The sequence below is a fragment of the Protopterus annectens genome, chromosome 17.part0 (assembly GCF_019279795.1).
Source record: "Protopterus annectens isolate FY-2018-M chromosome 17.part0, PAN1.0, whole genome shotgun sequence".
NCBI classification, from domain to species: domain Eukaryota; kingdom Metazoa; phylum Chordata; order Ceratodontiformes; family Protopteridae; genus Protopterus; species Protopterus annectens.
The window spans coordinates 368,292,459-368,301,794 of record NC_056751.1 but is presented as its reverse complement, the minus strand read 5'-3'; the positions used below and the strand labels follow the sequence as shown (position 1 = coordinate 368,301,794).

At 31.8% G+C, this 9,336-nt stretch overlaps 1 protein-coding gene across 2 annotated transcripts in view; it reads left to right on the top strand.

Annotated features, from left to right (window-relative positions):
- The first annotated feature begins 305 nt into the window (after positions 1-305).
- Positions 306-9,336, top strand: part of LOC122791848 (interferon regulatory factor 3-like) — a 151,773-nt gene continuing 142,742 nt past the window's right edge. The window contains exon 1 of one of the 2 annotated variants that reach the window (XM_044059824.1): positions 306-450. The gene's annotated coding sequence lies outside the window, so the exon portion shown is untranslated. The remainder of the gene's footprint in view (positions 451-9,336) is intronic. The other variant, XM_044059823.1, reaches the window with a different exon arrangement.

The following is a 9,336-nucleotide window of genomic DNA, read 5'->3' as shown; positions in this document are numbered from 1 at the left end:
CGGTACTTGTTATACACCTGGGTTGCATCAGCTCTCAGTCAAAAAAGCACATCCAGAAAAACAAATAAATAAAAAAATGTGGCGCACCTATACGTTTGTCACCAATGTAAAAGGGCTGCGTTTTAGAATCTAATGTATTGACATATTAACATTTAAAGTATATTAAGAAGTCTCACACGACTTGAGCTACCACATTCCTCAGGCTCAAAATACAAAAACATGCCCCAGGTGGCTTTCAGCAAAAGAAAATATTTGCTCAAGTTTTGTTTCATCAAGACTGCTTGTGAACTTGAGTGCTTAAGCATCCATTCTCCTTCCGGGAAGAAGTAGGGGATATCCAGTGATTACATCAACGTCAGTAGGATGCTATAAAAACACAGCCTTGGCTGGGATTCTCAGAGAAGATGTTACCTATAGCGTCCTGATGTTTCTGCCTGCTCGGGGACACAGGTAAGAGCTGCTGCGTCAGCTACATGAAGTACAAAGTGGGTTTGAGAATACAGATAAAGCAATTAGATGGGAATGTGTGACTGTAGACATTACGTTTGTTCCATAATGTATTTGACGGAACATAAGTTGTGACCAGCAAATAACTAGTTTTTGTTCGTAATCGTGTAAAGGAAAGAAATGTCTGCATATGAGTTTATGCACAACAGTCTTGCAGGATTATTTGTATGAGCATGTACTTTATTTTATTTATTTTTAATTATGATTGTAATAGGACAGCAACCGGGAACGGGGGAAAGGCCAATTGCTTGCATTTCAACACTGTTAAATGCAAGGCTTTTGGATAGCTGTGGCGAGCGTGCGCGCGCGACTGTGCGTGAGTGAGTGAAATGCAAGGTGAGCGGGTCTCCACTGGGAAGTTGTGTGTGTAAAACTGGTTACAGTATTGGGACTATTGGTAAAGCTATAGTCTTTAGTTTAACGGGACAATTCTGGGTGACTGATGAGCAGTATATTGTTGAATGCATTTCCTCTTTTTTACTGGGCTGCAAGAAGTAACTGAAAATAACTAAAGTTCTGTGTTCGTTTTTCCACCTTTTCTGTCAAAAGTGGACATACACATTTAAATGTGTGAAGCTTTGCGTGAGAAAACCATACTCATTGCTAAGAACTGGCTTTCACTTTATCACCAACATAAAGACTCGCACTGGTAGAATTTACCTTTTTTTCTTTCTCTACAGCTGATAATGTTTAAGGCAGGAGGTTACCAACAAAGCTGGTTATAACAGAATGCTCTGTCAGACTTGGAGGAATATGAACTGGTTTCTTATGTTCATAACCGGCTTATTAAGTGCTGGAGACATGGATTCCAAGAAAATGGAAGAGTGAATCTTGGCATCTATGTCGAGAATTCCTTATAAGGATTATGACTGGAAACCCTATCATAGTTCTTTCTACTGCACATAAAGACTCGCACTGGTAGAATTTACCTTTTTTTCTTTCTCTATAGCTGATAATATTTAAGGCAGGAGGTTACCAACAAAGCTGGTTATAACAGAATGCTCTGTCAGACTTGGAGGAATATGAACTGGTTTCTTATGTTCATAACCGGCTTATTAAGTGCTGGAGACATGGATTCCAAGAAAATGGAAGAGTGAATCTTGGCATCTATGTCGAGAATACCTTATAAGGATTATGACTGGAAACCCCATCATAGTTCTTTCTACTGCATGGAGCTATATCTGTACTGTACTGCATGTTGCAGGAAAATGAGGAAAAAATAAAGTGTTAGGAGTTAAGGGTTTTACCAGCTGTGAAATTGAGCCCTGTAAAGCAAACAGCATATATCTCAAAGTCTTTACTTAAGAATTCTGGTCAGATCGAAAAATTAGAGGGAGTCCATCAAAATCACTGAGTTTTTAAATATTCTCTAATTCACCTGCATTTTTTGGAACAAAACGAAGTACGAAACTGTAGTGTTTTGTGTTATTGACTTAGTGCGATCATCAGTGATTTACCAGAAAAATCAAAACTATTACTATGATAAATAATGTTGAATCATTAATTCTTCAAAATAATGTCAGCTTCTAGTTGAAGTTCTACATTTTGCCGATTTGTGCAACATTATAAGAAGAGGAGTGCTATAGTATGGGTTAGAAGTTGAGAGCTGTGGTAACTGCACACCCCACTGTTTCATCACTACCTCTCAAAGTTCAGAAGTGAAAACTTTAAATCATGATAGAACAGAAGGGGTTTTAGCAGTATCACCTATCAACTTGTAGCATCAACCCTATGCTATTGATTGCCAAGACTTTCTTGTCCCACAGAAATAAGAATAAAGCAGAAAAAAGGGCACAGATTACTAATTGATGAGCCCAGGTGATATGTGCAGAAACCAAGAAATAACACAGAACAGCATTGGTTCCATAGTTCACAGAATGTTTATATTCTGTTATTTAAATATCAGCTTGATAAACGTGCTTATCACTATTCATGTTTTTGCATGGGAAACCAAAGAGCACTATCTGGTTACAAGATTTGCTTAGAGATGCACAGCAGGTAAAATGCAGTGAAACCCAGAACTACAGGATGAAGTCTTCTATCAGCTTACTAACAAGTCCACTTGATTCTACCAAAAGAAATGCTACAAAGGTCACATGAAGTATTACAATTTTTTAAATGAAAACCAGGCATTTCTGTACTTGGCACAGACTTTAACCCTTGCCCCACTCTTGAGTACCACATTCACTGCCATGCCTACAGTTTCCAAGAGGCCCACTTCAAATTCAAGATAGCAAGAGATATGAATGCTTTGTGCAAGGAGGGGGGAAGGTGATGGATTTATAACCACTGGCTTAATAAGTTTATAGTCCAAGTAGGGATTTAAAGACTCAAAAGCATAATCTTTATCTCTTGAATTACTGAAAGAATCAGGTGATTATTGAAAAGTGAGTGACTGTTTTTCCATAGCTGTACCTTTCCTTTTGTCCATGACATTTTGACACTATAACCAGTCAAAGGTTTGCACAGTGTGTTGTACTTTATTCTACTTGTTTGTTTTGTTAATTCTGTTACGTTCCAGTGGACCAATGATCCTTTGAAGGCATATCCAGGAACAGTTGCATTACAGCAAAAGACAATGTAAACATAATGATTCAAATCAACTGCCCAGTAAAACTTTATTCTGATGTATAAAGAGGTTTATTTTTATTCATTTATTTTACATTTTTTACCGGGAAAGTCTGACTGGAACGAGGTCCATTTACAGTGGAGGCCCAGGGGAAAAAGCTCCATAACAACACAATTTCAACAAAAAAAAACAATTCTGTACAGTGGTGTATATACAAAGACATATATCATACATTAGTTTGTTCTAAGCAAGCTAAGCTTATACATAGTAGACACTGGATGTCAGTATTGGTAGAACAAAGCACACTTTGACTGATGCAATCAAAAAAATTGATGCCACCGGGCGTGGCCAAGGATGAACACAGGATAGCAGCAGATTTCTTCAGCTCCACCAATTTCATTACACTGACAGGAATTAATTACTTAAAAAATTAATTTTTGAAGTAATCTTCTTTCTAAATATGTTTGTTTTATATAGTTCTTGAACTATATCTAAAAAAGAAAGGAAATTTTAACAATATTCCTGTCAGAAATCACTTTGGAAATTTTCCTGTCAGTTTATCAGTCTGAAATGAGTTCCAGTAAGACAAATTCTCAAGACTCCGGCATCAAGAAAGAACTTCAGTCTCTGATAACTATAATCCAGCAACTTACTGCTAAAATGGATAAAATGGATACTAAAATAGATACCTTCATAGAAAAAACTACAAAACAAACAGACTTGTTACATATAGACCTGCAACAACAGAAGATCCAGATGACAGGCATAGAAGAAGCTGTGAATGACATGGAAAATAGAATCCAAGAAGAGGAAATCAACATTGAGTTTCTGCTGAAACAAAATACACATTTACAAACAAAGCTTGATGACCTGGAAAATAGATCTAGGTGCAATAACATTAGGATTTTTGGACTGCCAGAAAATATTGAAGGTAACAATATTACTTCTTTTTTAACAACATGGCTCCCTAAAACTTTAGACTTACCAGAAGCATTCTCTTTGGTATCGAAAGAACACATAGAACTATTGCTAATTCTTACTCTAACAAAACTATCCTAGATCAGTTATAGTTAGATTTCTATCATCTTTTGATAAAGAGATGGTTCTTAAATCTGCTTGGGCTAAAGCTTCTGTTAAGATTAATGAGACAACTGTGCGTTTTGACAATGACTATTCTTCCATGGTAATAGCTAAAAGAAAAGTTTTTCTGCCACTAATAAGGGAGCTTAAAAAGCACAGTTTAAAACATACCTTCTGTTTCCTGCCAAGCTTAAAATCTTCCTTCCTGATGGTCCTAAAATGTTTGATGACTTAGACTCTGCTTTACTGTTTATCAAAAAAAAATAAGATTTTGGATAAAATAGAGGAAATGGAATGGGCTAGTCCTTCATTAAAGAGACTGGCAACTGAAACTTCGTGGAAGACTTCAGAGAAGAAGAAGAGACTAAAAAACAAATGATTTGTTCTATGTTTTTTTTTTCTCTCATCATTTTATTTCATTATTAATCTTTTTAAATATAGTTCCTGCATTTCCAGAAAGCCACAAATATTCTGAAAAAGATTTAATCAAAGTTATTCTCTGTGTGCAAAGAAATGTTTTGTTTCATAACCAGTCAAAATATCTGAAGAACTAATAACAAGCTATGATTCAATTTGTTTCTCTTTCTGAAAAAGAGAAGTAAGGTCAGTAATTTGATACATTTTTTTTCTTTCTCTTTTTTTTTTTCTTCTCCTTTTCTTCTTTTCTTTGTTTAAACAATGACATTCTATTTAGATTATGTAGTGGGTAAAGGGTGGGGGAGGGCAGGGAGAGAAGAGTAATGAAAATATGATTAATAGAATAATAACATATTTATTCCTTGTAAAAAGTTTATATGTTCTTCAAATGCTATTCCTAATTATACTTTCTTGATTATACTGCTTATGCTTGTTTGTAAATAATCTGTCATGCTTTAACTAATAATAATTAGAACTAAATAATAGTAAATAATATGTTTTATTTTTAACTCTATTAATATAAACAGTAAGTAATATTCCATTGTATATACTTCTTATAGCTTTCTCTTACATTTTTTTATTTCTGCCTTACACTCTTTTATTTTCTACTCTCTTTTTCTTTTCTTTATTAATATATAGAAATGCTTTTGATCATATAGACACAGTAAATAATAAGATTTGCATAAAAATTGAGTTGGGACAAAAATATTGAGTTTTATTACTTATTAATAACTTTGGGCTTAATTTCACTTACATAGAGGCTGTAATAACCTGTAAAATACATTGGGAAGGTTTTGTCATGTTTAGATGCATTTACACTGCTAAATGAATGTTTGTCACTAGTTTTTAATAAGTTTCCTGCCAAAATGTTAAGGGAGACAATCTGGGATGTGGGCTGTCTCATGCACAGTGTCCATGAGCTACTTCAAAAGCTTCAACTCTCAGAATTCTCACAGAGAAGCTGAAAGCAGTCAGTATAACCTTTGACCTAGATATCACACTGACACATCACAGATTCAGGAAGAACACTCTACCAGGAAGTAGAACTGATGCAAATGCGACTATGTGAAGGAAAATGAATTCTTTAACATCTAAATGTGAGTTATTTTATATAATTACTTAAATATCTATGTTATAATTCATAAAATATGTCAGTTATAATGAGTTTAAATGATGCAGTTTCTTGTAGTAAGTAAATGTCTTATTTTAGAAGGCATAGAAAATGAAACATTTATTCAAGTGTTTTTGAAAATCTACTTAACAGCAGCATAATAATCTGTGTTAAAAATGTTCCAAACATATACATTACTATAACTCATTTAATTCATCTGATTGACAAGCATAAATAATTTTATAACTCTATTCTGGAAGAAATTGTCATGTGATATATTTTAAAGCAGTAGTATAGCATGGTTGTAAAATCTGGTTACTAAAATGTGTTTGCTGTGCATTATTTTGTATGAAGCAGACAGATTTATTGTAGGGACAGCAAGTAGGATAGTGCTCAGCAAGGACACAACTCAGTGAGATCAGATATATATATATATGTGTGTGTGTGTGTGTGTGTGTGTGTGTGTGTGTGTGTGTGTGTGTGTGTGTGTGTGTGTATATATATATATATATATATATATATATATATATATATATATATGTATATATATGTGTGTGTGTGTGTGTATATATATATATATATATATATATATATATATATATATGTATATGTGTGTGTGTGTGTGTATATATATATATATATATATATATATATATATATATATATATATATGTGTGTGTGTATATATATGTATATATATATGTGTGTGTGTGTGTGTGTGTATATATATATATATATATATATATATATATATATATATGTGTGTGTGTGTGTGTATATATATATATATATGTGTGTATATATGTGTGTGTGTGATGGCTTCTTTTTTTTTTTTTTTTTACAATAATGCAAGTGTTTCTGAGAATCTGCATAACTATGCAGTATGATTTATAACAATTTCTATAAATACAATATTTTATTCTATTGACAATAATGAGTATGAGTAAAATGCTCATATACAAGCAATTCAAGGTTTTTTTGGAAGCTGTTGACTGCATTTACATGACAGAAAATAGATGCATCTTAATATATGTAATGTCTGAATCATATTAGCCAAAGTTTTTGATTTAAATGAATGTTAGAACTTATTTTCTCTCCTCTTGATTTCTAACATCAAGATTATTTGAATGCTATTTGAATACAAGTGTTTTATATTACATAGATGTATATAGTAGTATGAACAGTCTTTAAAAAAAATATATATATTTTAGTTTATATGATGCTGTTTTACCAAATGTGTAGTCTTGTCTTGCTAGATAATTGAATTGAAAACTGTTAACCTCAGTTAAATATAACTAGTATTAAATTGATAAGGTGGTAGCTGAGGTACTGCTGCTTAGGGTAGGGGGTTAACTTGAGTGGTAAATACTACTCTAAGTTGGAGTTTATAACTCCAGGCTGGATGCAAGGTTTTATCCTTACATTATTTTCACTTGTTCATTGTTATATGTATATAGTTTTGACATCCACAATATATTTTGTACACTCATTGTCACTACAAACAAAATTGAATCCTATACAAAATCCCATAAGAGATTCAATAAATACAGCTATATTTAAAGGTACACCTAAAGGAGGAGATGTAACATTACTTATCTTGTTATTTGTTATTTTGATCATAAGATTCTTAAGTTTTAAAAATGCCAAATGACATCTTTAAAAGGAATTTCTTTAAACATTAATGGATTGAATAATCCATGTAAAAGGGCACGCCTAATAAGACACATTAATTTACATAAGGCCAACTTAGTCTTCCTGCAAGAAACCCATCTCTTGAAAAAAGATATTGATAAACTAGCCACAAACAAATATACAGTATTGGTTAGTTCAGAGCACACCCAGAAAAAAAGAGGAGTGGCTATTTTATGGAATAAAAGTATGTCCATTCCTAAAACCATTAAGTCTTATCAGGATGACAAAGGAATGTTTTGTATGGTTACAATACAAATTAACGGGAAGACTTACACTTTAATTAATGTATATTGGATACCTGGAATTGGTATTAATACAGTGAAACATCATCTTGATAAGATCATATCATTCTCTATAGGAGATATTATTTTAGCTGGTGACTTTAATTGTATACTACATGAAAGTGATACTACCACTGTAGGAAAAAGAAGAATTACATCTAATGCAAAACATTTAAATGATTTTGCTAATTCTTATCATTTGAATGATATTAATAATCAGATAGATTCAAAATCATTACCATATACCTTTTTTTCTAACATATACAAAACTTATTCAAAAATAGATAGGGTCTTTATTTCTAACCAGATGGTAACAGATTTAATTAATTCCAAAATCATTTCATGTCCTATATCTGATCATAATTCAATTGTTTTTGAATGCATGATAAAAAATACTCATAATGTTCAGATCAAAAGGATACCAGCATACTTAACTCAACTAAAAGACTATAAAGAATATATACTTTCAGAAGTAAAACATTTTTTAGACATAAATAATACTCCTGAAGTCTCCATTGTCTATGTTTGGGATGCCTTAAAATCATATCTATATGGACAAAGTATCAGATGGTATAATAATAAAAGGAAATCTTGGGATAAGGAATTGTTAGATATTCAAAGTAAATTAGACTCTTATAAACATAATAATAAAGAAAATATTATGGACAAGAAAGTTATTGAAGAAATAAACAAACTAAATGAGAAATACAAAGAAATTTTAACTCATAAAGTTAAAATAACTTTAGAGAATACAAGTTTTTGTCTTATTCAATAAGCCCCAAATATTTACATAGACTTAAAATAAAACAAAAAGGTTGAATAAACAAAACCATATCAAAGAAATCTTTTCTCTAAGGAAAAAGAAGAATGTTTCTAGTATACCAGAAATACTAGATGAATTTAGAAACCACTTTCACAAAATTAACCATAATAACATTAACATGGAACCTAAAGATAAAATAAAGGAGTTTATAACCACAAACATGAATAAAAAGCTTAATAAACAACAGATTAAACTATTGGACAAAAGTATTTCATATACAGAGGTTATTACACAAATAAATAAGCTTAAATCAAACAAAGCACTGGGTAACGATGGTATTATACCAGAGATATATAAAATCCTCTCTAAAAGTACATATTCATTAATACATAAGGTTTTTATTTTGGCCCAAACTGAGTTAATAACCCCCCCATCTTGGCAATATACATTTATTTCGCCAATTTTAAAACCTAATAAAGATCCAACTAGATGTACTTCATATCGACCCATCTCATTACTTAATGTTGATTATAAAATGTTTATGAGTATTTTTGCTGATAGACTGAAGACAATCATCCCGGCATTATAGATATAGATCAGACAGGCTTCATTGTAAATAGAAATACTTTTGATAATATAAGAAGAACTTTAACATTAATTGATTTTGCAAATAGGAAAAAGAAAGATTTAACACTTATTAGTCTTGATATAAGTTCAGCATTTGATTCAGTAAGTTGGGACTATCTGTTTACCTTACTAAAGTGCACAAACTTCTCAGATGCATTTGTAAATCTAATTGAGCATTTATACAAAGGAACTTTGGCTTATATTAAGGTAGGAACATATGTTTCACAAAAAATACCCATTTTTAAAGGTACAAAATAAGGATGTCCACTTTCTCCACTATTATTCACTT